The following is a 25,702-nucleotide window of genomic DNA, read 5'->3' on the forward strand; positions in this document are numbered from 1 at the left end:
CAACTACATGATAATCTCCTTAAGGGCTAAAACCTAGTTTTCGCCTCTTATGTAACTCCTCCACTCTACACATTTATTGCTGTCTGCTGTTTCTTGTCTGTGGGAACTGCCATCCCCACAGACTTGTCATGGTTCCTCTGCCATTTTATGCAACATGGCCTGGACTCTTGGTCACAGCTGATTGGTTAAGCGGCAGACACCCCATCCAAAGCTGGATGAGCTGGATCCATTTCTTTCCAGGTATTTTGTAAACTTGGAAGATGTTTGAGTTCGGAATGAACCTAGGAGGTATTTTCTCTATGTGGACCAAAAAGTCAAAGAAGCATCCTACAGGAAGAAGAGGATGCTATGGAGGCAGCTGCAGAGAGAGGGGCACGCGCATGAGCAACGGAGAGAGTGGGGGTGGCACTATGTTTCTAGCCCCAGGGATCGCAGCCAGTCCTGGGGGCTTCAAGGAAGTCTGGAAAGAATGAGGACAAGAGAAAAGGGGGCATGGATGGCTTTTAGGTAGCTAATCCACAGAGCCTAACCAAACATGTATTATCTCACTTAATCTTTAAAACAACCCTGTGTTTTAGAGTATTATCATCATCATCATCATCATTATTATTGTTATTGCTTTAAGGTAAGAAAACCGAGGCTTAGAGAGGTTAAATAACTTTTCCCCAAACCACTTGGCTGCTAAGCATGGAGGTGAACATGGGACTTGTGGCCAGGCTGACTCCACCATGCAGAACTGCCTTCAGGTGAAGACCAGTGGGTGTGACACTGTCATTCTTGCTCCCAGAGTATCAACCCAGGCTAGGGGGATTTGAATGGATTCCACAAGTCTACATCTTTTGAGTTGTTCCCAACTACTCGGCAGGGACTGTGATTTGTGCTGCCCTCTAGAGGAAGTAAGGAGCCAGTGACATGTAACAGCCCAGTAGCCTAAGGACCCAGCAGCTGGGAACCAAACTAGCAGAGGTGGGAGCAGCTAGGTGCAGCAGTTCTCAGAGTTCCACTGCCAACCAGAGGAGCTAGTATGGGCTGGCCTTGCCATAGCAATGATGGAGATCCATTGTAGCAGTGCCAACCACAGCCACCAGGAGAGCACTACAGGAAGGAGGTGACTGAGAATTGTTCAGGGGTCCCCACCCCTCTCCACCCTCCCAGCAGGACTGATGGTTGCCCTTGATATCTGAGATGGGGTTGTGGAATGTGGGTAGGGGGCAGAAGAGGTGAGGTGAGGATAGAAGGACAGCACCAATAGGAGTGGAGGGAGGTTCAGGAAACTTTTTCTTTTTCAAACCTCAGATTCTTGACTAAGAGCATGTATAGACAGAGCCCTGAGAGATGGCAACGTGTCAACATACAAATGGTTTGTCTAGAAGGACAGATCCTTAGTCCTCTCCTCTTGCATTTAAAGAAAGAGAAGTCCAGAAAAATTAAATAACTTTATTAGAGTCTAGCTGGTTGAGTTAGAGTCCAGAAACCCAAGCCAGAGCCTAAGGTCTAGTAGAGTTTCTTCCACTCCACCGGGTGATATTTTCTTTGTGTATCTATAGGATACATAAAAAATTACATGTAATGGCCCTGGCTGGTGTAGCTCAGTGTATTGAGCGCGGGCCTGCGAATCAAAGGACTGCGGTTCGATGCCCAGTCAGGGCACATGCCTGGGTTGCAGGCCAGTTTCCATCAGGGGACGCATGAGAGGCAACCATACATTGATATTTCTCTCCCTCTCTCCTTCCCTTCCCCTCTAAAGATAAATAAATGAAAAAATAATAATAATTTAAAAAAATTACATGTAATGGCCTTGGCCATTTCTCATACCTGAGTAAATATACTTACCACTATGGCCCAAAATGAAAAGAACAAATAACGTGGAGAAACACTTTTAAAAGCTTTAATTTCTAAAAACTGATTTTTAAAATGCAGGGTGAATGCTGAGGTGTTTTAAGGTCTCAAAATATAGTTGAAGTATCAGCACATTTTTTCCTCTCTCCCCTTAAAGAAAGATTCTGATGGCCTCAACACTCCAGCCACGCCCCTTGGTACGCCCATAAAACACCCTCGTCACATCTGCTTCCTGAACTCAGGAACATGCAAGGTTTGATTTCTCCAGCAGACTCTCACTGCGCTCTTCTTGGATGCTGTTCGGCAGTTGCAACTCAAGTGCCCTGCAGCTCCTGGGTTCCTGTGAATGTTGCCTTGACTCAGGCTGGTAATGAAACAAGCCAGATGGTTCCGGGAGGCCTCAGCCCACCGCTTTCAAGTCATGAGCAAGCCTCTTCTCATTTCTAGGGATTTAAAAAAGACAAGGAAGTGCAGAGAGGTCTTTCTCCCCCATCTTCCTTCCCTGACATTCTCGACTATGAAATCTGATGAAAGGAGTAGAGACAAGGGTTATTTGGAAGAAAAATTCCAGCTCCTAAGGAAATATTCAAGTTATTTTAAACAGTGGAAAAGACTCCTTGAAAGGAAATACTATAGGAAGGATGAATAAAAATTTTTTGAAACGGTCCAGAGAAGAATTCTTTAAAATGTTAAAGCTGGAAGAGCATGTGCTGTTGCCCCCATAGAGAAAGGTGAACGGATTGGTGCACCGTGGGATTTTTACTGAGCCCATGTTAACAAGAAAATCATCAGAAAACCAGGAATAGTGTGAACCATAGCTCAATGGAATATGTTTCAAAAGAAGATCTCTATGAGAAGAAAAGATTATTTCTGAGGGTGCTTTTAATTAAAATGTTATCTAAATGCAAAAATATGTCAGTACTATAAGTTCTTGCTTCCTGCATTTATGACTCTAGTTCTGACTTTTCTCTGACCCATGAGTTTCTAAATCTCATGCTTTAAATAGGCTACCCTACTAAATGCAAATTTGATTATGTTTCTGCCTTGCTGAAATCCTTCAGTGGCTCCCAGGTGCCTACGGAATAAAGCCCAACCTCCTTAAGATAGATAACACAGAAAGTCCCTTGTGACTTCTTTCATTTCTGTTGCTGACACTGATGCCTAACCTCCGGGTTTTCTCCTGGCCTGGGGCCCCTGTATCTTCATGGCTTGAAAAGCTCAAAGAAGCTTCCTAATAGCAAGGTGTGTTCTCCCCTTTCTGAGGTCAGGTAAAGCCAGTTAAGTGATTTCACCATGCTATCAGGATGGAACCTCTGATTCTGTTTTGCTACTAAATGTCTTTTTTTTTTTTATCCCAAAAACATTTATGGAGTGCCTTGCCTGTGAGAAGAGCTATGATAGACATTAGAGATTTAAGAGTGAACAAGACATATCCTGCCTACAAAGAGTTCACACATGAGAAAACTCTGTGTATTAGCTTCCTATTACTGCTGTACTAAATTACCATAAATTTAGTGGCTGAAAACAACACCAATTTATTATCTTACAGTTCTAGGGGTCAGATGTCCAAAATGAGTTTCACTGGGCTACAATCAAGATGCAGGTAAGGCTCTACTCTTCAGAAGGCTCTAGAGGAGAATTTGTTTCATTTGTCTTTTCTGGCCTCTAGAGGCTGCCGACAGCCCTTGGCTCATGGCCCCTTCCTGCAGCATCAAAGCCAGCAGGGTAGCATCTGCAAATCTCTTTCTGACTCTTTGTCCCTGGCCATATCTTCTTCTCTCACTCTAACTCTCATTCTCCTACCACTCTCACACGAGAACCTTGTGATTATATTGGGTTGACTTAGATAATCCTGGATAGACTCCCCATCTCAAGATCCTTAACTTAATCACATCCACAAAGTCCCCTTTGTCATGTAAGGTAACATCTACAGGTTGCAAACATTAGGGCATGGACATCTTTGGGGGGATCGGTCTGCCCACCATACTCTGCTAGCCCTTTCCCTTTGTCCTAAAAACAGCCCTATTTGCTCATTCAGCAAACATGTATCAGATGCCTTCTATGTGCCAGGCACTGTTCTAGGTGCTGGGGATACAGCAACAATAGACAGCAGTAACACACAGACATAAAGCTCCTGCTTTCATGGATCTTACACTCTAGATGAGAGACAGATGATAAAACAACAGTCACACAGTGTGTCAGGGTGATGAGGACTCTAGAGAAAAATAAAGTGGGGGGAGGGTCTGGGAAGTATGGGATTGAGGTGATTGCTCTTTCATAAAGGGTGACTGTAACAATCCAAGTCGTTAGGAGAACAGACTTGGTCATTTAACCCAGGGGAACGATTACACAGGTGGTGGAAGGGTTGGGAAGCTATCCGGGATTATAAGGCAACCCAGAGGTTCTTAACACTAGATAGCAGCTGCTATGACCCATAGGCCGAAGATGTGACCAGAGCCTGGGAATGGTGCAACCTGGGGCCAATGAGGAGATGCATCTGCTGCTAAAACACTGCCCAAGCCACAGAGAGAGGAGAAGAAAGGCTGGCCCCTTCCAGCTGCCCAAATTCCTCTCACGCTTCTCAAAGACTAAACCCAGCAGTAAGCCCCTGACAGAGGACTCTGGGAAAGAGTCCAGGGTGGGGTTGGTGGGGGCGGGGGAGGGAGGAGGTGGTAGGGAGGGTGTTTCAGACATAGAAGGGGAAGAGAGGGCGCCAGAGAGCAAGCAGGCAAATAACTTAAGACAGCGACTTTGAACAGATTGAACAGACACCTAAAGGAACTCAGAGAATGAGCCATAAAGTTATCTGGGGAGAGAGCATTCCAGGCAGAGGAAACAGCAAATGCAAGATCAGTGCCTGGTGTGTTCAGGGAATCCAGAGAAACCAGTGTGGCTGGGGTGGAGAGGGGGAGGGGGAGAGGGAGGAGATGAGACCAGGAGTCAGAGAATAGCACACAGGTCTCTAGAGCAGAATGGGACCTTTGGCTTGTTCTCTGGGTGAGATGAGAAGCCCTGGTCATGTCTCTGCTCCAAGACCTTCCTGGGCCTCTCACCATCTCTTACAGAAGCCACGTGTAGAAATCATTTCAAGGATGGCAGTGATCAGCTTCTTCCCTGCTACTGAGCCCCACAGTGAGGTGAGGAGGGGAACTAACCCCTGGATTTAGAAAGGAGGCAGTCACTAAGAGCCCTGGGAAGTTTAGTTACCTTCTCCCTAGAGCGCTGGGTGTGGAAGGCTGCTCTGAGTGGATTGCTCAGAGACTGGGAGGAGAGGAATTGAAGCCATGAAGGCGAGTGTGGAAAAACATTTTGAAGATTCCAGTGGTAAAGCAAAGTAGAAGGAGATATGAAATCTAGAAAATGTTTTATTTTTACCACAAAAAATATTACAGCATACTTGGAAGCTGTTAACATGATTCAATAGAGCCGAAAGATTTCCAGATGCAAGAGGGCAACTTCTCCATCAGTGTCCTTGAGTTGGAGGGCATGGGACTTGAACATAGGTGGAGAAGTTAATCTTTGCGGGGGGCACTGAGAGTGCATTCTAAACTTCAGGAGAGAAGGATCTATGCAGACAGAGATGCAAGTAGGTTGGTAGAGAGGGAGTGTGTGCTGAGTTCTCTTCTGATTCTTCTGTTGTACCAACGAAAGACAAGCACAACCGTTGGCTGTGAATAAACTGGAGGTTTGCTGAAGGAGAAGCAATGAAACAGTCCTTGAGTGGGAGAGTGGACAAGAAAGTGCAGTATCTTTGCTGCGGAATATTAGTTGATTGTAAAATAGTTGATGTTTTAAACATGTAATAAATACTGTTATGAAGTAGAGACTGAGGTGTTTTAAGTTATCTAGTAGTATCCAGGTAGTTATACCACATAGGGCTAAAACAATAAAACCCTTGAAACAGCATTGGATATCATTTAATCTTTGATGACTTGGAGGCACTTTGGTTCTTTTTTAATAGTTGAGTCATTTTTCTGAATATTAGTTAATGATGCCCTGTAGATATTATATATAGCCAATAACAGGAAGTTTTGAACCAGATTTTCACTGCAAAACATGGAGATGTGAATCAATGTTTATGTTATTTAAAAAATATATCAATTTTCCTTGCTTGGTAGGCTTCCACGTCAAAATTCTTTCTGCATTCAATATGTTAGAGCGTGTTATTGAGTAAGAGTGAATAACCAGGGGTAATGAATTCAGCTACACTTTCACAAACTCGGAAATGAGCAGAGAGGGAGTGAGACAGTAAAAGACTGGATCCTCATCTTATCACTACGAAAGGTTACACAGCCCTTAGGTGTGTGGGGGAGGGGTTGTGCGGAGATAAGAGGAGCCCAGAAAAGGAGCAGATAGGAAGTGGGCTGAGATCTAATCTGTGCTCGGCAAACTCTCTATTCTTCATTTCCTTTTTCTGCCGCCTCCTGTCTGCTATTTTGAAACCTCTGGAAGGTCGTGGAGGATATAGAAGGAGTCTCTGACCCAGAGAATGTGCAGAGGCTGGAACCTTAACTCTGGTGGATCTTGCCTTTCATTTCCTTCAGAAACATTGGTGAAAGTTCTGCCCCTATTGAGGGATAAACAGCAGCCCTTGAAAGAACAGTTTTTTTTTTTCCTCTGGAACAGTTTCTACTAGTTTACGACGCCTGGGGGTTAGGGAAGTTATCTTTGTAATTTGAGGCCAATACCCATTTCTTGATCCTCTTAAGAAACACTGCATAAAGTGAATAGATTTGGCTAGCACTTGGGTCATTATTTCAAATGTATCAAATGGCTACCTGGAAGTCATAAAACAGATGGCCCTTAAAATTGTACTGTCTGGTGAATACAGATTGGCAGCCATCCTTTAAAGGGCAAAACTATGTTAAAAGTTGAGCCAGAGCAAATGAGCAACTGATTGTGGGCTGTACTATGAAAGATGGTTCCTTAAATAGATCAACAGCTTGATGGTGATGCTCCAAAAATTGTATAGTAAAAATACCAGTCTGTGGCCCTGGCCAGCTAGCTCAGTTGGTTAGAGTGTCGTCCAGATACGCCAAGGTTGCAGTTCCATCCCCTGTTATGGCAGGTAACAATGGATCCAATGATCATTCATTCCAATGAATGCATCGATAAGTGGAATAATAAATCAATTCTCTCTCTCTCCCCCCTCTGAAATCAATGAATTAAAAAAACAAAACCAATCTGTAAATTTAAGGCCTTCTTTAATTTCTTCCTCCCTCCTTTTTTTCCTTTCTTCTCTGGTTCCATCCTTCTTCCTTTCCTTCCCTCCCTTCTTCCTTCTTCAAGTTATTTTGGAGGGGGTGTGGATGTATTTAGTTTGGGTTTTTGGTTTGAGTTAGCATACTTATTAAATAATAAGAAATGTGTTTTGAGTTAGTGTAAAAGCAAACCAGCAACAATGGATTTCCTTTGAAATTACTGTAACATGGTCAATATTTTTGTTGTTTTTATACTTGAGACAAGAGAACTTTAAAATCAACTTGTCGACATGTAGCTAAGCTTTGTGAAACTGACCTCTATAAAATGAAACACTCATGTTGTTTTTATTCTGTTTGATGTAAAAAGAAAATATCTGTTACTTATTGGAACTTTTCCTATGTCTAAGAGCTACAGAATTTTAAAGCTGTGATGCCCTAACGTCTGGGCTACCCTCATTTTACAGATGAAGAATCAGAAAGATTAAATAACTTCTCACAGAGACTCAATTATTAGTGACAGAAAAAAACCTCAAACACTGGTTTCCTGACTTTGTCTAGTGCTTTTTATCACTGTATTACAGGTTTCTAATATAAAAACTTTCATCCACGTAGCATTTAAGCTTGTATGTTAGTAGCCTAAAAGAGTCTTCATGTACTTTTTTAGGTTTATAATTCTATGGGATTGAGTTAAATAATGGTTTCCCCATACTGATGTAAATAGGGATGGAATCTATTTCTAAAATTAATATATAATTCATATACCATGGAATCAATTTTAACTCATCCATTTTGGTATCTAGAGTTTAAACTTAACTTCTACTTACAGTATCTTTTTTATTTAGGTAGTGGGTATAGAAAACCCCCAGAGAAAAGTTTCTAAAATTAAAAGAAAAAAATTAGGGATGAAAAGATTTCGTGTTCATCCTTAACAGCATTTTGGAATAGGTATGAAAGCATATAAAGAAGCCTAATGATTAAAATAAAATGCCTCCCACCCCTGCTGATTAAGGTTTTTATGAAACAAAGACGGAGGAGGGATTATAACTATTAAAAACAGACACATTCTGTGTGAATGGAATTGAGAGGTTAGTTTAGTAGAGCCAAAAACATAACCGTGGAGCAAAAATTTATATTCTAAGCCTAAGTATTTTTCCAGAGGGTGAAAATTCTGGAACTCATACAGATTACTGTGTTCATCCCTCATGCCCCTAGCCACACACACATTAAGTAATTATCTACTATGTACTAAGTCTGTGGAAACGCTGAGAATACCAAGATGAATCAGTCAAATCGTCAAGGAGCCCAGTCCGGTGGTGGTGGCAGCGGCCGCGAGACTTTGCAGTTGGGGTGATGCGTGGGGAGGAAAGAGAGGTGGAGGAAAGAGAGGGGGAGGGAAGAGAGGGGGAGGGAAGAGGGGGGAGGGCATGGAATGGGTGGGGATTGAAGGGTGATACTGAGGGGTGGTTGAAACATTGAATATACATATATGGTAGAGATTTAAGGTACAGATATGCACAGACTTCTTTGGCAGAAATCTACCCCAGAAAGTCTTAAAAACAATTCGCCTCGTTTGCCAGATTTGGCCAGCTATCGTGACGCTGGTCTCCTACAGAGTCTTCTCTGAGCAAGTCTGAAAATCCTCCTCCCGCTTCTAGCCCTCGCTTTCCCCACCATTAGGGCGTCGGGTAAGGGAGGGGGCAGGCTGAGAACTGCAACCACGTTTGCTGCCTCTGCTCTCTGTAGGAGACGGGAATCCAGGGCTTTGTTGTCGTCATAGCAACTAGGAGTTTCCGCGGTCCTCCACCTTCTTCCAACTCCTACTTCCCCCGTTGGCGGGGCAGAGCTGCCACTTCTCTCGCGAGATTTGCGCGCGGTGCCCGAGCAGCTCAGCGGTGATCTCACCCGAGACCTGGGGAGGGGGCTGTGAAGGAGGAGAAGGAGGGGAAGGAGGGGCGGGGCAGGGAGGGGCGGGGCGGGAAGGGCGAGTTCGCCGCCGCCACCGCCGGCAACTTTGTGAACGAGTTCAGTGCGTGCGTGAGCGAGTGAGCGAAAGTCAGTGCGGCGCTGAGTACCTGGGAGAAAGGTCCCCGGGGAGGGCCAGGTCTGGGCTTCGGAGGCCGCCCCCGCCCCCCACCCCGGCCACTCTATCCTCTCCTGCCTTCGTGGCTCCCTCCTCGTTTCCTTCCCCCACTGATCTTCCCCGGCCTTCCTGCCCCCGTCAGCAGTTACCTGTCCCCCTCCCCCACTAGGCACGCATCTCCCCTTCCCTAGGCGCCCACCTTGGAGCTCTGGACCCCTGACTCCAAACACCCCGCGCTCGCTTCCCGCCCCGGCGGCCCCTTCAGCTCTTTCTCCTGAGGGTGGGGGCGGGATGGGGGGCGCCGGGTATCCAAGGCGGCGCGAGCGGGGACCCGAATGCCCAGACAATAGTTGATGCCTGGGGACGGGGCACCTCCGCCCCCAACTCCGCCAGGAACGTGCCCCCCGCCGGCTGCTCTTCAGTCTGCATTCGGGGTCCCCTTCAGAGCCCGGCTCCGGAGTTTGACTGATTCGCCCCCGCCTCCCCCGGGCCCCTCTCAGCTCGGCGCCCGCCCCAGCCCGGCCTCGCCGCCTGCGGTTCTCTGCAGAGGAGGCTGCGAGTGAGCGCGCGCCGACGGTGTACACGGTTTCTCTTTCTCCCCAGGGAGAGCGCGCGGCGGACCCGCCCGGGACGCGCGGCGGCACGGGGAGGCCGGGCCCGGCGGTAAGTGGCTCCCGCGCCCTGGGTCCGGGCAGGGGAGCCGGGGTGCAGGACTCTTGACAGCCCCTCCACCCCATTTCTAGCCGGGATTCGGGTTCAGGACCCGGAGCAGGACACCGGGAGGCCGGTCAAAGTTTTATTTCCGATTTGGTGGCGTGCTGATAGCTCGGCCAGGCGGGGGCGAGTCCGGGCTGCGCGCGCGCACCTTGGAACCCGAATCTGCACAACTATCCGACCGGTGCCTGCGGGAGAGGCTGGGAGACCGGTACCTCGGTTGGGGTAACTGTGCCCAGTCCGCGGCTCTCGTCTCCTCAGGGCGACCCTTCCCTTTCATTCACCTGGGTGAGCGCTTTGCAGGCTGAGCTAGAGGGGCAGGCCGAGAGGTTCAATCGTGAGATAGGGAGAAGAGGAGCTCGGTGCTGTGGGTGGCTGATTTTTCCCCTGGGGGTCTCGGGGGGGAGTGAAATTTCGGGATGCTGTAACCTGCTGCAAGTACACCACAAGAGGGCTGGGGAGGCGTGAGGGTACTGAACTTTTCCTCCCTCGCCCCATCTGTTTCCAACTTCCCTCCTGGCCGTAAAGAAATTTGCGTGGCTTTTTATCGTTCCACGGCATTTCTAGGAGGACAAGTAACCGTGTTGGGCAGGTTGAAATTTCATTGCGTTCACCATTTGGGAAACATATAGATAAGGGAAATGGCTCACTTTCAGGGAAGATGTTTAACTGAGTCGTTGGAATTCGTTTTGAAGGGAAGCATTTGGGGACTGATAGCTCGTAGACGACACTTACCTGGTATTTATTTTTCATGTCGGGAGACATCAGTCACTGAAATTGTTACTATTTGACAAACGATTCTATTTCTAAACTGAAAGCCAGGGATGCGATGCAAATTTCAGAGGAAAGGTGTGGACCTGCATCAAGTTCCAGGTCTATCTGGATGAACTGGGGTTGCAGTTTCCTCTATAAAGCAAACCTTTCATGTTGAAACTCTGACTCAGACTCTTAAAGCAATTGTTTTTATACTAGTACTCTGTGGGAATTAAGTGTCAGCTTTCTCTTGTTTTCTCATAATGGGCTCTTCGACCTAGGCAAAGGTTCTCTGACTTAATCTTTTGAAAGAGTACAAGATTAAGTCCTATGGAATCAACTCTCTGTAGCAGTATTTTTTATTTTATATAATCTTGATTGAATGACTTTCACTTTTCACTTTTTGAAAGCTGCAATTAAGCCACTTTTACGAAGATGAAACAAAAAGCTGATGGGAATAATATAGAACAGTGGTAACAGCAGTAGTTTCAAATAAAAGGTTTACATAAAACAGTTTATGGTCACCGATGTTTTACTAGATGACATCAATTATTAACAAGAATATCAATATTAAAGCATTTTTCCCCATAGAATAAGGTATTGATACTAAAGCATTAGCAATTAACAATGCATTTAAAGTGACTTGGGTGATGATTCACACATAAATGGTTAAGGAGCAAAATGAGAGATTTGGGGGGATGAAAGGTTTCATGTGGCTGGTAATTTATTTTATCTCATTATGCTTAAGTAAAGGACTCTGGAAGTTGACTGTATCACTAGATTTCTCTTAGTTGACTTGAGAGAATGGGTTTGGCAGGTGGCTCAAGACAGTCAGTAGGTGCTGCTGTTAGCTTCTGTGCAGTAGCTGGAGCTGCCCCTTGAGTGTAAAATTGCAGCTCTTGTGCAAGTAGCTTAGATCTGAAGCATCAGGCAGTGTTAGTGGTGACTTGACTGTAGAATTCCATGACCCAGTTAACTTGAACTCTTAATAATAATTCCAAAGCCACTCACTGAAATCGTACATTGAGATTCTTTTAACTTCAAACTTTCACTGTTTTCTGGCATTTGTACTTGCTTTTGCTTTTAATTAGGTGTTTAATTTTGTTGTCCCTCTCCCCCTGCATCTCAAAACTTTTAAAAAACTACCTGCTAGTAACTTCATCAAAATTATAGATTGAAGATTACTTGAGATTGGTAATTCAGTAGATTTGGGGGGAATCTTGGTTGACTGTGAGTTTGAGGTAGGTATATATTCGGGTGTGCAGTTTGCGTTGTTCAATACATGGCTGTTTTCTATCTCTTTGAGCTGTGACACAGGTGCATGAATGAGAAGAGATGGGACAGTATAAGACTACAGATGCCCTGAATCTTTCCCATTTAGGGGAAAGTGTAGGTGATTAATGATAATGTAGTTATGTTTCTTATCAGTTCTCACTGTCATGTTATCATTTCTGTTGGTCCACAATGGTGCACAAAAAAAGGTTTGAATAGTCTGAAGATTTTCTGGTGATATTTCAGATTTGAGGCTTCGGTTCACTGATGAAACTGAACTTTGTACAGTGAGGGCATGAGGAAGACAACTGGACTCATCCCCATTAATGGAGAGTTAGAGCTCTGATGTAGCATGCTTCTTTCTTCCTTTTGACTCAAATCACACAAATCCATATCTCAAATTCAGATGCCCCTCTGCCCCCCCAATAATTTCACTATATTCCTAACCTTTTGAGATTCCTGGTGAGTCAAACAGAATGTAGTGAGTGCTGCTGTCTGGAAAGCCTGCTGTTGGTTGTGTTTGTGGCCTCAAAGAACTTATTTGCAGTGGGGCCATTTGTAGGAACCTTTCCTGGTTTGGTGTTTTGTACCCTGATGCCCCATAAAGGTTTTGGGTAGCAGCCAATTATTTTTGAATTTTAACTTATTTAAATTTTTGAAATATTTTAAAAATATATATTTTTTTGTCAAATAGTTCTGAAATAATGAAATACTAAAGTATTTGTTCTCAAAGGTCTGGGCTTGAATTTTCCAGCTGTGAGAATCTAAAAAAATAATTGAACCAGTTTCTGAACTGTCTTTCTGAAATGCTTTTGTCGCAGCGATGGGCACAATACTTGCCTTACAGTTTTGCTGCAAAAATTGTGTGACAGTATTTTGTAAATCATAAAGTCTTACTTGCAATTGCATTTGCTTACTTTCTGATGAACAGATTCATAGATTGTTGGGAGCTAGCAGGGATTTTGAGCAAAAATCATTTGGCCCATTTTCCCCATTTTACAGATGGGTAAACTGATAACCAGAAAGTTGAAGTGATTTGTTGAAGGTTATAGAACTAGTCAGTGATCAGGCAATTCATGGAAGGCAGGTTTTCTGAGTTAACTGTTCCCCTGTTTCCTGTTTTTCTCCCGCTGCCTTCGAGCTTATTATTTAAAAATTTGTTTACTACTTTTTTCCCTTCGCACTTAAGTGTTCATTGTCCATTAAATATCTGAAATGAGAACAGCAAAACTTAAGGAAACAAAATCCGCATAAAGATGAAAAAGCTATGAAAACAGCATTGATACAGTGTTTGGTAACTAAGCTTTAGTTAGAGTTACATTACAAAGTTATGGAAAAAGAAATTATGAGTTAGTTGAAGTATTTACATGGTAAAGCCTGTAGGCTTTTTTTAAAAAAGGAATCTTTGTTGACTCAAAGTACAATGCACTTGTATGTTCTTTAGAGAAGCCAAACTTAATTTATTCCAGTTTTCCACTTTCTTCCCTTTTTAAACTCGTTTTTCATTCGTAAAAGAAGTGGTTGTATCTTCCTCGTTTCTGGAACAGTGGCAACTTTTAGATCTTCGGTCTCAGCTATGTGTGTAAGGGTAACCAGGGGGCAGGGGGAGCCGGTAGGGAGGATCCGTCAGGTGGAAGGATCACTGCACAGAAAACAGGAAAATGTAGGAACTTCCTGTTGAGAACAGGACTGATTTATCTAGTGCTGCCCTACCTTCCACTGGGGTAACCTGAGCCAGGAGACAAGAAACATTGCCGCCAATTGGGTGACTGCCCTTTAAATGTGGGCTCTCCTCGTTCCAGGGATGGTTATGCCTTATGTTACTCCTTCAGTGCTCACTCGGAACTTTGTGTCTTGCTCCCCATACAGTGCCATTTAAAATATGAATGCTTCGCTATTACCTGAACTTGACAATCCAGTCTTCTGTCCGCTGCACTTTTACCTTTTTTGGTATAAAGTAAATTGGCCTCATTGGGATTGGGGTTTTTGTTTTTTTTCCTAAACCCCGCCCCACAAACAACCCCCCTCCAACCAAAGACATAATAAAACAAAGCCCATACACTTACACTTCTATGGCACTTCATTTTTCAAAGGTTATGCAGTTTATCCTTGAACAACACAGGTTTGAACTGTGCAGGTCCACTTACACATGGATTAAAAAAAATACTGGGAATGTTTTGCCTCTTATAATTTTCTTAATAAGGTTTCGTGTTTTTCTAGCTTTATTGTAAGAATACAGTATATAATACATGTAGAAAGCATGTATGAATTGACTCTTATCAGTAAAATTTCCAGTCAACGGTGGGCTATTAGTAGTTCAGTTTCAGGGGTGTCAAAAACTATAATCAGAGTTTTGACTGTACTGGTAGGGGGTGGTTGGAGCCCTTCACCCCTGCATTGTCTAAGGGTTAGCTGTATATAAGTTAATTATTCTTAGACGAAGCTAGTTAATTCTTTTGATAGGCTCTTGATGAGCCTTGGAGTGAGTCAGAGAATCTGGGTGAAACTCTCTTTTGTTTGGCTCTCTTAAACATAGATGATTTGAGTGAGGGTGGACTCACATGAGTGTGAGAGGGTTTGTGATCATAAGGGGTAAGACGGGCTATTCCGTGTCTCTTTTGAGGGTAGAGGCCAGTCCACATCCATTTTTTCCTTTTATTTGAGCTTGGGGAGAGTAAGGTGAATTTAGCTGCAAATAGAATGTGAATGTTCCCTTGAAGATATAGAGGGATGACACCAAAATTACACAGGGGGACTGTCAGAGACTTCCTTAGTTGGACCTTCATAAATAGCAGTACTTGGTGGGTGTGGCACTGAGTCAGGGGAAGCTATTTCCCTTTGCCTCTGGAGGTCTCTGATGAGCATGTTCAGCCTTTAGATTTCTAATTTGTTACTTGTCCTGAAGCACTAAGTTCTCCCTTTAATTAGGATTCTGGCATGCCTAACTTTAAACTGTGGGAAACGGGCAATTGCATAATGTTAGATTTCCCTTTTTTTTTCGATTCAGGAGAGGCAGGGGGAGAATGCATGCTTGTTGAAGAATGCCAGCTAGGAGAGAGAGAGTTACGTTTGTGCAAACTCAGGGGTCGCCAGAGGCAACTTGAGCAGATAGGACAGCCATCCTTGGCCGATTCCTTTCTCTTCTGCTCCCAGAGAGCAGGCCCAGGTTGAATGAATTTCAGAGACCCAGTAGTGAATGTTGGTTATTCCTTTTTCCTCTGCCCACTTTTCCCACAAAGGCCTTTACCAAAGCTACAAGTATAGTCATTGATTGTTTTTTGTGGTTTAGCATCTCGTTTCCTTTTAGAATGAATTCTGAATTTCTCAGAATAAAGCTATTGAGAAATAAAAAGCAGAAGGTTATGTGCTGAATGATCGTGTTCCTGTAATCAGGGCTTGACTGTAATCAGTATCTTTTACTTTGTTTGGCTCCTCTATTCTTTTTCCACAATTCATTTTTTTCATATTCTCCATTATTTGCCTAGGTAGGAAATCTAGTTTGATCTATTGTGAGATCCTTGCATTTCCTCTGACCGTCTTAATTCCCAGAACTGATCGACAATTTGTATTTATAAGTTTATTTTCAGTTCCTGATGCTCACAGAGAAGCAACTAATAATTAAACGATGGTATTTATTGCACTCCTTTAAGGAGAGAGAGTACTTATAAGGAGATGCCTCTAAGATATGTAATTACAAATTAATAAAATGTTCTAAAATTTTCAACCCACTTGGCTGACTTTTTTTTAAGATTTTATTTTTTATTTCTTTAGAGGGGAAGGGAAGGAGAGAGGGAGAGAAACACCAATGTTTGATTGCCTTTTGTGTGTCCCCTGCTAGGAACTGGCCTGCAGGGGACTGGCCTGCAACCCAGACACGTGCCCTGACTGGGAATCGAACCGCGATCGATCGTGTGGTTTGCAGGCCCGCACTCAATCCACTGAGCTATACCAGCCAGGGCCCACTTGGCTGACTTTTATTGCTTGTTTCACTGGTGTGGTCTTAGGGAAAAAAATGGAAAGCAATATTTTTCCATGTTTTTTTTGCAAGAAGTATAAGGTTGTGACTTGTCACGACCACGCTACTTATCTTTTGAAGACTTCAGAAACACCTGTTCTTGGTCTTGAAATGAGGGTTAGTGTGTGAGTTGATTTGACGCCTCCCTTTTCTCTAACCATCCATCCTTCTGGCTGTTCCAGTGAAGATCTCAGAAGTTTCTGCCAGTATACTTTGCCGTCTAACTTCTGAGTAGCTGGCATTTCATGTGTAAAGAGAGTTTACTTTGTGTGTATGTATGTTTGGGGTGATGTTTGACTTCTGGCTCAAGGTGTGCCCTTGGAAAACCCGTCAGGAAGGCTTTTCCCGACTGAGCCTGAATGTAGCCCCTAACCCTGCCTCTTTGAAGAATCACAGGCATTTCTCAAACCGGAAAAGAGTCTCAGCATTACTTTATTTTTAAAATTAGGATCTTAGTGCTGATCCTTTGTAGTAGGAAATGAAGGATAATAATTGCAAAGCTAAACTGTTTTAGTAGATAAATGAGAGCTTTCAGAGAGCTGCATGATTCACAGGAAAGACATTATAAATCCAGGAACCTCAGCCCTAAGAATCGCTTTTAGATTTGCACGATTGTTCTGCAGGCCATTTTCAAGATATGTTTTTAAAAATAGTCGTTTTCAGTGCCTTGGGTAGGATGTGTTTGGGGGAGCAGTGAGTGCTGGGTGGAGAGGGGGAGAGAACCGCATTGAACGCTGAGGCTTTTCTCTGGGGGAGCATGCTAGGTGAATAGGGGGTTTGAAGGAACTCAGTAGGTGGTTCTATTATGCTTCTCTCTCACCCAGTTGAGAACACAATGGCTTTTATTACCATTTTTGGATACATGCTTGACAATAGGTAAATAAGAGCGGGCTTAAAACCCAGAAGTAACTGCCTGGGGGGTTGAGGGAACTTAATGTTGGATGGGAGAAGAGGGCCTCCTACCCTCTGTACAGGTCCATTGATTAAAGAGACAAAGACAACTTGGAAGAAATTTGGGAGTGATTGTCAACAGCTGAAAGGGCCAAGCTGCTTATCCCCTGCGGTGGAGGTAGAACATGTACAACCAGTTGGAATTGCATGTTGGCGCTTACTTTTTCTTTTATATTGGGGTTAAAAAAGCATACAACGTAAAATTTACCATGTTAACAATTTGCAAGTGTACAGTTCAGTAGTGTTAAGTATATTCATACTGTGAAACAGGTTTCCAGAGTGTTTTTACCTTACAAACCTGAAACTCTACCCATTAAGCAACTTTCCATTTCTCCTTTCCCCATCCCTGGCAAGCACCTCATTTTACTTTCTGTTTCTATGAATTTGAGTATTTTAGTTACCTCATGTAAGTGGGATCATGCAGTATTCATCTTTTTTGTGGCTTATGTCACTTAGCAAATGTCTTCAAGGTTCGTACATGTTGGCTGGATTTCCTTTCCTTTTAAGGCTGATTAATACCCCATTGTATATATACAACGCATTTGTTTATCTGTTCATCTATGGATGGAGATTTGGGTTGCTTCCCCCTCTTGGCTGTTGCAGATAGTGCTGCTGTGAAAATGTGTGTACAAATATTGATATCTCTTTGAGACCTGCATTTCAGTTCTTTTGGTTATATACCCAAAGTGTGATTGCTAGATTGTCTGGTAGTTCTATTTTTGATTTTTTAAAATATCCCCAGACTGTTTTTTTGTGATCACACCATTTTACATTACCACCAGCAGTGAACAAGAGTTACTCCTCATCCTGCCAGCACTTACTTTTTTTTCTGATAGTAGCCATCTTAATGGCCGCGGTGATATTTCATTGTGGTTTTGAATTGTATTTCCCTGATGATAAGTAGTATTGAACATCTTTCATTTGCCTGTTGGTCATTTATAATCATCTCTGGAGAAATGTCTATCTAAGTCTGTCCATTTTTTAGTTGAGCTATTTGGTTTTTTGTCGTTGAGTTTTCTTTATATATTCTGGATATTAACCCCTTAACAGATAAATGATTTGCAAACATTTCTCCCGTTCTGTAGGTTGCTTTTTCACTCTGTTGAATATATCCTTTGGTGTGTGAACGTTTTTAAGTTTCATGTAGTCTTATATGTCTGTTTTTGGTTTTGCTGCCTGTGCTCTTGGTGTCATATCTAAGACATCATTGCCATGGACAATGTCATGAAGCTTTACTCCTATGTTTTCTAGGAGATTATAGTTTTGGTTCTTATTTTAGATCTTTAATACATTTTGAGTGAATTTTTATATATGGTGTAAGGTAAGGATATCATTCTTTTGCACGGATCTCCAGTTTTCCCCGCCCTGTTTGTAAAAGAGACTGCCCTTTCCCCCGAGTGGTTTTGGCATTCTTGTTGAAGACCACTTGAACATTCGAGTGATTGTTTATTTCTGGGCTCTGCATTCTGTTCTACTGGTCTGTTTGTCTTTATGCCAGTGTCACCCAGTTTTTTACATTAGCTTTGTATTATATTTCAAAATCAGGAAGTATGAATGTCACTTTTAATTTATTCTGTTGTAGGGGGTTGAGTAATAGAAAAGTAATATGGAAGTCAACAGTAGGAAAACAATTCAAATGATTCTTCATTTTTTTGAGGGAACTAGACACACTTAAAAAAATGAGGTAATGTGATTTAAATGGCAGAATGTATGTGAGGTTATCCATTGGCAACCAGTACAGTAAGAGCTGTGGGCCAGCAGTTCCTAGTTAACAAATGCTTTCACAGATATTTAGTCCAATGGCTTCAGAAAGCTTCAGAAAGGTGATGGACCTTGAATTGCTCTTGAAGCTCGGATATGTGCTTAACTGTGCATGAATACCCAAAGCCGTCAGTGTCAACTGCTTCATAGTGCAGTAGGGAAGAAAGCCTCTAGTAGTCCCGTCAAGATTTTCAATGGGCTCAACTATTATAAGAACTGTCACTTGTGAAATTTTTTCTTTGACACTATATCGACTTTCCTATTCCGGTCTAGTAGTTTCTGATTTTTCACATCTGTTCATTGAATAGCAGCAGGCCACATACAAAGATAGAGTACTTAGCCACAGCACTGTTTCACAATGTGCAAAAAACAGAAAATTAACCTGTTTGGGTTGTGTAGGATGAATTGAAGGAGAGAGATTTACCACAGCAGCAAATTGAGTGGCTGCTTTAGTAAATAATTTAGGATACTTAAGATCTGCTTTCTCACCTTCTTAATAAAACAGTGGGGATAATTTTGACTGGGTGTATTACTTGCAGGGACATTTGTAGAATTTCTGTGGAGGAGAATTGTAGTATGTTTACATATAGTAGGCCTGTAGTAGAGATTATTTAACGGTGACCAAATGAAATTGTGTTCACATGGGTAGGTCTCTAGGCAGTAACTTAACTCATTTATCCCGTAAATATTTATTGACTTCTGACTTTTGGTCAAGATGGAGGCGTGGGTAAAAAACAGCTTGCCTCCTCCAGTAACCACAGCAAAAATTACAACTCAGCTACAAAACAACTATCACAAAGAATCATCAGAAAATTAAGCTGTATGGAAGTCCATACAGCTCAATTAACCAAGGAATTAAAGAAGTCACATTCATCCAGATGGTAGGAAGGGTGGGGATGTGGAGATGTGGAGACATTCACACCCATGTGTAGTGGATTAAACTTGGGAGGATACCTTGGATGCAAGGGATCCCAGCCCCACATCAGACCACCCAGCCCAGGTTCTAGTGCCAGGAAGATAAGTCCCCATAACTTCTGGCTGTAAAAACCTGTGGGAGTTGGGGTGGCGGATAAAACTGTGGGATTCTTAGCTCTTAAAGAATCCACCACAAACTTAGGACTTGGGCAGACTCTCTCTCTGAGCTCTAGGACTTGGGGGCAGCAGCGTGAGGGGCACCAGTGGCATATGGGGAGAAACTGAAGTGTCTGGCATCAGGGCAAGTGCTGGGGGACAGCTTCCTCCTGGACAAAACTCCAGAGCCCAGGCAGTGGCCATTGTCCCTTTTTTGAGCCCTCCCCCACACAGTGCCACAGAGTGGAGACACCATATCTGAGGCTCCATCAACCTGGTTCACATGGGTTGCCCCGCCCTGGTGATTACCTAAGGCTCTGCCCCATCCAACTTACAGGTGTGCTTTTCTACAATGGCTACACTACTAAGGCAGGGAGTCAAAGCAGTTCTACCTAATACATAGAGACAAACACAGGGAGACAAAGAAATAGGAAGAGGCAAAGAAATAGGGCCCAAATGAAAGAACAGAACAAGACTCCAGAAAAAGAACAAAACCAAATGGAGATAAGCAGTCTCTCAGGTACAGAGTTCAAGACAATGCTTATTAGGATGCTCAAGGAACTCACCAGGTACTTCAACAGCCTAAAAAAAACCCAGGCAGAAGTGAAAGTTGTAGACACTAAGTAAAATAAAGACAAATTTATAGGAAATCAACATTAGAGGGAATGAAGCTGAGAATCAAACAATGATTTGGAACATAAGGAAGAAAAAAATTCAGTCAGACAGCAAGAAGAAAAAAGAATCCAAAAAAACAAGGAAAGGGTAGGAAGCCTCTAGGACAAATGCAGACTTACCAACATTTGAATCATAGGGGTGTTGGCAGAAGAGAAAGATCAAGAAATTGAAAACTTACTTGAAAAAGTAATGAAAGAAAGCATTTTTAATTTGATGAAGGAAATAAATACATAAGTCCAGGAAGCTCAGACACATGGTAATTACAATGCCAAAGGTTAGAGATAGATAGAGAATCTTAAAAGCAGAAAGGAAAAGCAGAGTTAACCTACAGAAGAGTTCCTATAAGACTGTTAGCTAATTTCTCAAAAGAAATTTTGCAGTCTAGAAGGGACTGGCAAAAAGTATTCAAAGTGAAGATAAACAAAGACCTACAACCTAGATTATTACTCTATCCAGCAAAACTTTAATTTAAATGGAAGGGCAGATAAAGTGCTTCCCAGACAAGGTAAAGCTAAAGGAGTTCATTATCACCAAGCCCTTATTACCTGAAATTTTAAAGGGACTTATTTTAAGAAAAGGAAGATCAAAACTATGAACATTAAAATGGCAATAAATTCACAACTATAAGCAATTGAATTTGAAAAACTAAGCATACAAGCAGAAGAGGAACAAAATCATAGATATGGAGATCATTTGGAGGGTTATCAGCTAGGAGGGGGAAGGAGGAGAATGGGGGAAGGGGTGTAGGGATTAGGAAGTACAAATTGGTAGGTACAGACGAAGCAGGGGGATGTGAAGAGCAAGTGTAGGAAATGGAGAAGCCAAAGAACTTATATGCATGGCCCATGGTCATGAACTAAGTGGGGGATTGTTGGAAGGAATGAGAGGGCCCAGGTGAAGGAGGGAAAAATTGGGACAACTGCAATAACATAATCAATAAAATATATTTAAAAGGATAGATACACGGTTCCTGCTTTCATGAGGCTGTTTCTGTTCTAGGGACTGTTGTGGTTCTTTTCAGTGTTCTGTCCTCTCAGCTGCTAGAATTTTCTTTTAGTCAAAGGCTGCTTATGTTACTTCTGATCTAAAACAATGGTAATTGTTTATTATGAACATAGGCCTATATTAAATATTCTTTGTGTAGAGGAAGAAACACTAGATAATTCTGCTTTTCGGTTTCCAAGGAGATATGTCTCAGTTAAATTTATTTTATCAAGTGCTTTCCTAAGTAACAACTAAAGGAAACTGGCTTTAATGAATAGTGGTTAAGGTTTTCCTGAGGAACCAAATCAGGTTTTTAAATCTTGGTTTCTTCTTTCACATCTGATCCAAGAGAATCTGTAAACCTAATTTTGTCTAATTCTGAATTTTTCCTTTGTCAGATCTTCAAAGGGCCATATCCCCTTTTTTGTCTTCTTTCATTTGCTCATTTGTTTGTTCATGTAACAAATTTTCAATTCCACTTTTTACATACCAGGTAATATTTTCATTTGCAAAAGGAAGAAGGTTGAGGGTTGAAGAAGTACGTTTCCACAAAGGCCAGCTGTTAAAAATTCTGTGAATATTAGTGTGGTTTAGTGGTATTTGGGGCGTTTTGCAGATAGTAGAAATGTTTTTGAAAGAACTAAAGATATACAAATTTAGAGTGTTTGGAACTCTTAAGACATTTTAGTGAGAAAATTCTACAGTGCTGGATAATTTTAGCATTAGTTTCACTCTGATCTGACAACAATCAACATTTGAACTCAACTCTGAGAGCCTTTCCTTGTATTTTTGGTAGAAGACAGTTCGGAGACTAATCTTCCTGCTGTTACTTGTAGCACCCTAGAAACTTACTTCCATTTTCGGGTGATCGGTGTAGTGTCTGTGTAGGAGATTTAGAAATGCTTATCACCTCTAGCTGCTCAGTTCCGAATCTTTGAGAGCTCGAGTCATTTATGTGTGTGGTGGCCTTGAGATGTGGTGACATCACGTAACTGGATGCAGAAGTTATACAGAAGATACAACAGCACCGTGATAATTACCCGCTGGCAGTTGCCCATGTTGCCAAGTATGTGGTACTCAGATAACCCAGCTTCAGTTCTTGTGGCTTTATAAAATGTTATTTTCATTTTAATTTGTTGTTAGAAATTCAACAGAGTATGGCATATGTGTTAGTAGATACAGTTATGCAAAGGAAAACAAAAATTCTCTCTGATGTGTAGTGTTGGCTATTGGAAAGCTGGTCTCATTGTCACTAATGAACATCGGGAGATTTGTTGCAGATCTGGCTCTGATTTGGCCACTTTTCTTTCATTACTAATCAGCAGCGTTCATTGAATACCTTCTAGATAGCAAATCCCCTTCTCATCCTGGATGTACATACAGCAGTGAACAGAGTGAGATAGGAAGCCACTAGATGGTCCAAAGGGGTTTCATCTGACTTATTTTTAAAGGACAAAACTCTGCTGTGCAGAGACTAGAATGAAGTGGGGCAGGGGAGGTGAAGGTGGAAGTGGAGCTGGAGGTATTGGGGGGTTCTGGCAATAATGTGGGTGAGGTGTGAGGGTAGCAGTGGTGGAGGTGCTGAGAAGTGGCTGGATTCTGAACTGAACCCACGTGGGGCTGGAGTAATTCACTGATGGGTGAGATGAATGGAGGGAAAAAGAGTAGAGGCAAGGGTAACCCCAAAGTTTTTGGCCTGAGCAGCTGGAATAATGGAGATGCCACTTATTGAAATGGGGAAGACTGGAGGAGCAGGTTTGGGTGGGGAGGTAAGAGCCGATTTGTACATGTTGGGTATGAGATACCAGTGGAGGCGCAGGTGGAGACGACCAGCTGGCAGCTGGGTAGGTCTGTTAGTCTTCAGCTTTCTCCTTTGTGACATGGGGAAAGGATTTGTACTTCTCAGGATTCCTGAGATCAAATGAGGAATAAAAAGGTAAAGCTTCTAAAGTTATATCCTATAGTGGTGATATTATTTCTGGAAAGTAGACTGTTACCATCTTAGGTACTTTTCGGTCTCTTTTGAGCTACTTAACTCCTAGGCCAGAATGAACTGTGGACAGTTGGCATTTGCCCTGCAAAGGCTGGCTTTCTCTCTGAGTGGATGGAAGGGATTTCTCGCATCCATTCTGTGATTCCTGGGCAGCTTCTGGGGACTTGGTATTTTGGTCCCTAACAGGGTGTCACAGGGGCCCTGCAGGTCTGGCAGCATCAGACTCGCCCCTTCATAAACAGTTTCGGGTGAATGCTGTTTTATTTGGGTGGGAGGATATGGTAGTAGGAAAACAAGAAGGCCCTTTCCTGTCTCAAAGTCTTTATTATTTTAGGTTTTTCAGTTAACAAGTAATGTCTCATAGGTCAGAATTACTGGGGATACCACTGTCCATGTTTCTTGGTTCAGAATACCTGCTTTTATGAGTATATTCCAAGATTTTTTTTATTGCTTAAAACTTCAATATAAGCAGGCAAAAGATGTAAAATATATGGGTATTTAAACCCACTCAGTTAAAATTTAAGATACAAGTAAAAATGTTGAAAGATTCAGTCTTATAGTTCAACAAATGGTATTTTGAATTTATTAAATATTTTTTCTGAGAGGTTGTACTGTAAGTAGTTATGTCCTTAAAATGTAGTCTTTGTTGGTAATTGAGTTCTTCCCACCACTGAGAGGTTGCTTCGGGAACATCTTTAGTCCAGAGATGCGGTGCCGGTTCTGGGTTCTGCTGCTTTTTCCTCACCGCCCTGCTGGTTTCCTCATCTGTCTGCCACAGCGATTTCCCCCCGTGTGCTGCAGGACGCAGACACGCAATGTAGTGCCTGGCTAGTCGGGGGCACTGGCCCCTTTTCCCTCAGATTGTCCAATGAGAAAGGACAGCAGTCAACACAACAATAGCCACCAGTGTGAATGAATCAGAATGATACCTGTTTTATTCTCAGATGGGGAAAAAACACATGTTTTGGTGTGTTGCAGAATTTAGTCATTAGTTTATGTGTGACATGAGATGGAAAAGGTTGAAAATCATGGGATTACAAGATTCAGTTGGGCATCGGCTCTCTGCGCCCAGGGCAGGTCATGTGACCGAGAAAGTGAAGTTATGTGCCTTTGAGTGCCTGACGCATGCTAATGAGTGACAATTGCTGGGGACTCTAAGCACCCTACATGTTCAGTGGGATGGGGGCAGCAGTGGTTTTAATGAGGGGATGTGTCAAGTAACAGGAACTGTATTTGGCAGTGGGTATGGTGGAGGCAGAAATTATTTGGGTTATTCTCTGGTATCTTTCAAATGAGGACATCTATGTCATGGTTTTTGTCATGCCTTGAATTCATAAAATAGATTTACTCATCTGCTTGGTAATTGTTACATAATCTGCTTTTCACTGAATTGGCTAACATTGTTTTATTTCAGCTTCTAAAAAACTGAACCATAGGTATGCAGTATAATGCCAGCTGATGTAATTGTTGGAAAACAAACCCATGCCATTGTCTTTTCTTTTGTAGTACATATTAGAATATTTTGATTGATTGTGAAAAATAATTTTAAAGGAATATATATATGTTTATTTAAAATTTTTTTAGAGTTTTATTTATTTATTTTTAAAGATTTTATTTATTTTTACAGAGGGGACGGGAGGGAGAGAAACATCAATGTGGTTGCCTCTCTCATGCCCCCTACTGGGGACCTGGCCCACAACCCAGGCAAGTGCCTTGACTGGGAATTGAAGTAGTGATCCTTTGGTTTGCAGGCTGGTACTCAATCCAGTGAGCCACACCAGCCAGGACAGGAATATATATGTTTAAATCTCTATCTTTTCTAAGCTTGATTCACTCTAAAAGGAATACAACTTACTTAGACTTTCTAGAAGATCTTTTAATATTTTCCAAATTATCTAATGGTTTTTACTTGAAGGCTAGTAGTCATTTTATTAGAGAAATAGTCTAAGTTTCTGAAGTCACAGTACTTATTTATGCACTGCTAAGTTTTTTTTAGCACCTTTATTGAGTTATAGTTTACTTACTATTTAGTTCTCCCATTTGAAGTGTACAAGTCAATACTTTTGAGTACATTTGTAGAATTGTGTAACCATATTCATAAACAGTGTCAGAACATCTTCATTACCCAAAAAGAAACTCCAGCCCCGTTCGAGGTCACTCCTGTTTCTCCCCAGCCCCTCTCCACCTCCCCACCCCACCTCCCAGGCCACTGTGAATCATCTTTCCATTTTTGTAAGTGTGCCTAGTCTAGTTGTTTCACATGAAAGGGGTCATGCAGGATGTGGTCTTTTGTGACTAGCTTCTTTCACGTAGCTCTGTCAAAGCACATTTGAATTGTTTTGTAAAAATTTTAACTTTGTTGGTAAAGTTACAGATTTCGGATGCAAAACCAG

The 25,702-nt window shown here is 42.5% G+C and overlaps 1 protein-coding gene across 10 annotated transcripts in view; it reads left to right on the forward strand.

The window, feature by feature from the left end:
• Positions 1 to 9,021: 9,021 nt before the first annotated feature.
• The window catches only part of SIPA1L1 (signal induced proliferation associated 1 like 1), a 330,234-nt gene continuing 313,553 nt past the window's right edge, over positions 9,022 to 25,702 (forward strand). For 7 of the 10 annotated variants that reach the window (XM_037127445.2, XM_037127433.2, XM_037127485.2 and 4 more), the window contains exons 1-2: positions 9,022 to 9,092; positions 9,724 to 9,783. The gene's annotated coding sequence lies outside the window, so the exon portion shown is untranslated. Of the gene's footprint in view, positions 9,142 to 9,190; positions 9,784 to 9,879; positions 10,123 to 25,702 lie in introns of those variants that run through there. The other 3 variants (XM_037127436.2, XM_053673225.1, XM_053673226.1) reach the window with 3 other exon arrangements.

Source organism: Artibeus jamaicensis, unplaced genomic scaffold, assembly GCF_021234435.1.
Source record: "Artibeus jamaicensis isolate MK-2021 breed Jamaican fruit bat unplaced genomic scaffold, CSHL_Jam_final contig_851, whole genome shotgun sequence".
NCBI classification, from domain to species: domain Eukaryota; kingdom Metazoa; phylum Chordata; class Mammalia; order Chiroptera; family Phyllostomidae; genus Artibeus; species Artibeus jamaicensis.